Source organism: Fulmarus glacialis, unplaced genomic scaffold, assembly GCF_000690835.1.
Source record: "Fulmarus glacialis isolate BGI_N327 unplaced genomic scaffold, ASM69083v1 scaffold4293, whole genome shotgun sequence".
Classification (NCBI taxonomy): domain Eukaryota; kingdom Metazoa; phylum Chordata; class Aves; order Procellariiformes; family Procellariidae; genus Fulmarus; species Fulmarus glacialis.
The window spans coordinates 2,663-6,167 of record NW_009202109.1 but is presented as its reverse complement, the minus strand read 5'-3'; the positions used below and the strand labels follow the sequence as shown (position 1 = coordinate 6,167).

General features: G+C 51.4%; 1 protein-coding gene across 1 annotated transcript in view; it reads right to left on the bottom strand.

Annotated features, from left to right (window-relative positions):
* The window catches only part of MFNG (MFNG O-fucosylpeptide 3-beta-N-acetylglucosaminyltransferase), a 10,512-nt gene that overhangs the window by 4,883 nt on the left and 2,124 nt on the right, over positions 1–3,505 (bottom strand). The window lies entirely within an intron of this gene.

The following is a 3,505-nucleotide window of genomic DNA, read 5'->3' as shown; positions in this document are numbered from 1 at the left end:
CTCACTCGCTGGGGTCACCGCACTCCATCCCCTGCTGCCATGCCCCCTCCCAGGTGCCAGATGAGCAGAGGAATGGTCGCGCTCCCCCTCCCCACACGGGACCATCATCAGTTTTTGTGGCTTCATTTCCCCGACTCCGCTGCCTTGGGAACAGGGAGAAGGGGACCCGTGACACTGAGTGAGGGGGTGAGGGAGCCCTGGCTTAGGTGTCAGTTGTAGAAAAACGAAAGCACCGTGGTTGAATGATGCTCAGGTTAAAAGGAGAACATCTGTTTGTGTGTTAAGTGTGCACAGCCCCCTGCCGCTTCCCGCCTCCTCCTCCTCTTCCTCCACCCCCATGCCTCTCTAATCCCCCTCCCTGCCATTATGTGGCACATCTCCCCCTCTTCAGGGCCAGGCAGGGATCAGGGCTCGTGGAGAAAAGCTTTCCTCAGGCAGAAAATGAGCTTTCATGAAATCAAAAAGGAGTCACGAGCTGTAAACAGTCTCTCCACCAGCTGCCCACAGGCTGGTTAAACGCAGCACCTGGACAGGGACAAAGGGGATGAGGCAGGCAGACAACAGCTCCAGAAACTGTCACTGCTCCCAAAGGCTCTGACAAGGAGTCAAGAGTCTTTATTTCTCCCCACACCCACCCAGCATTTGGGAGATATGCCCCCATCAGGAGGATGTGGCAAGAGAAATGTTCTACACACGAAAGGAAGGCAATGAAGGACCCTCAGAGACCACCTGGATTAAGCAGAGGCGGCAGGATGGTTTCATGATCTCAAATGTACGTGCTACAGCGACCAATTACCCTCCAACAGCCGAGCTGCAGCAATGGGCCACGCACACATTCCTACCCCACCCCTCTGGTAAAGTCTCTTAGTTAAAACCGCTTTCGAGGTGATCACGGGACAAGAAGCAATTAGCTGAGTTTCAGGTAAAGGAGTCACTCTGGGTCAGGGGACCGTATCACAACCTTCAGGCAAGGCAGGGATTGTCAGTGGCACGGGACTTCCCTCACTAGCGTGTCAGAGCCAGAAATTTCCACTATGATAAATATTTCATCTTAAGAAAAAAGTTCTGAAACCATTGAAACTTTCTGACATTTTCAAAAAAACAGAACTGTTGTTGCTGGAAATTACTTGTTTACAGATATAGAATCAGCTAATAAACATCCTATCTGATTGACTTAAAATGGGAATCTGTATCTTTTTCCAGATTTTCTACTTGTGAAAATATTCCAAGACTCCCACTTTCCTCTTGATGCCAGGTGGGGAATGCTTTTTTGCAGACACCCGATATGTTTCTGTGGGAACCCAGGGATGAAGGAGCATTGTCACCATGGGGAACACCAGACTCTCCAAAAGAACTGGAAAAAGGGGCTATGAGTGCGGGAGCTAGGTAAATCTCATTTCTCTGGCTCTCCCAAACTCGGATCTCCATGGTACACCTGGCTGCAGTACTCCAGAGATGCTGGTGTGTGTGCCTGGCTCTGTCCTGAAGGAGATCACAACAGCACAGGCAGCTGCCTGCATCCTCATCTCTCCATCCCTCATGCCTCTGAAAGCAGGAAATCTGGAACAGCAGCTGCTGCCGCAATCCGAGCAACTGCTGCTGTGTGTCCCTCAGCAAAGCTGCGCATGATGGCTGGGATGGAAGAGAGAGGAGGGCTCTAGCTAAAAACCTGCCTGGAGAGCATTTGGCCCAGTTACACAGGTCTTTCCCAAGGAGACACCAGCTGCTGTTGTCCATACTAATGGAGTCTGGAAGAGATTCAAAAGGTCTCTCTGGTCATGCTAGATCTACTCTCCGCACTGGGGATGTGCAAGCAGAAGAACACCCAGTGTCACTTGTGTCCCTGCAGGCAAATGGGGTGGACAGCAGCAGCCTCCCCGCTATATCCACCGTCCTGTTCTCTGCCAGACCATCTATGGGGCCATGCAGGATCTCCTGCTGTGGTGCCTAGTGCTCACGGGCTGCCCACTCCGGCAGGCAGTCTGTGGGCTTGTGGAGCAGCCATTCACCCACAGCTTCCCACTCGCCTCCTGCACCGCATCGCCGCCAGCACGGTTCCTCCTGCCAGGGGTGGGGGGAAATCACAGAGCCCAGCTCCCATCTGCACTGCAAGCAGCCCAGGGTGGCTGTCACCGCTGCTGCAGGGTAGCTGATCCGGGCTTGAGGAGGGATGCAGCGCGGAAAGCATCCCTCCGTTTTAGAGCGGATAGGAAAGGATGCCTGCCAGACGGCAATGCCAGCAGTGATATGAAGCCACTGGTGTCCAACGGTTTTGCCTGGCGGTTCTCCGTGAACATAAGTGCCCATGCCATTGATAAAGACTAGACTTTGAGGCCCCCTCACCTCAAACTGGGAAAGTAGCCTAGCAAGGCAAAACTAGGAAAAGGGAATAAAGATGTGAAATCTGACAAACCATGACCACATTCATCTCACGGGTTCCCAGTGTATCCCTCCTCCAGGAAGAAACAGCCTCCAAAACTGGTTATGGGTTATTGGTACGGCTGGGCAGGAAGCTGTTCCCCTGCCCGGAGAAGAGATTCAAAATCTATGGTGTGTTCACAACACTGAAAAATGTGAAAGCCAGTTCAGGATGGGTCATTTAAAGGTTTCATTTCAATCGCTTGGATGTTTGCGTTTCTGAAAGGAGGGGAAGTGCTAGAATTAGTTTGCGTTACCAAACAAAATTTCAGTCCAGAATCCTAGGCTTATCTCCATCAAAACTACTGGGGCCAAGAATGTAAGCCACTCTAAGATGCTGTCCAGCCTAAACAGTCATCAAAACCAACACTTCTGTTTAAATGAAGCCTTTTCTGAGGAAAAGGCTTTTCGCTGAAATGAAGTCCACATCAAGCTCCAGTGGAAAGTTTGGATGAGTTCTCAAGAGCCAGAGCATGTTCCAACTTCCAGTGAAGAGCACCCACCCCACAATTCCCCTTCCCCGTCTCCCACCAGCTGCATATTTTCTCTTCTATTTAAACAGTGCAGTTTCAGGGAAAATGTCTCTCTCTCTTATTGTCCATCCCAACAGAGTTCAACATAGAGGACTTTTAATTTGGCTCCCGTACAGTCTGTCCTAGCCATAAAAACCACAGCTGTTCCTGCCTCCTGTTACAGCCACCTAAGCCTGACCTGTGAGGTCTGGGTTGCTTCCTCCGGGAGGAGACCGTGCAGGTAATCAGCTCTGAAACCACGCTTGGCATCAGCAGCGTGGCCAGCTGCTAAAATTTCCCCACTGGCCACCTGCAGAGAAGGACCCACTGAATCAGTCTCCAGTAAGGGGGAGAGTAAGGGCGAGTGAGACAGCAAGATGGTGGGTCAGCGCTAGGAGGAGGCAGTCTCTGCACATCAGGGCTTCTGAGACCTGGATCTCTCCGAGACTGGCTCTTAAAGCCTATGCCTTTCCATAAAGACTCAGTAATAGGAGGTCTGGTGCCCTATCCCTGGCCCCACAACAATTAAATGTCCTTTGCAGATTGAGAGCTCTCTTTTTTTCGCTAAGCGAGGT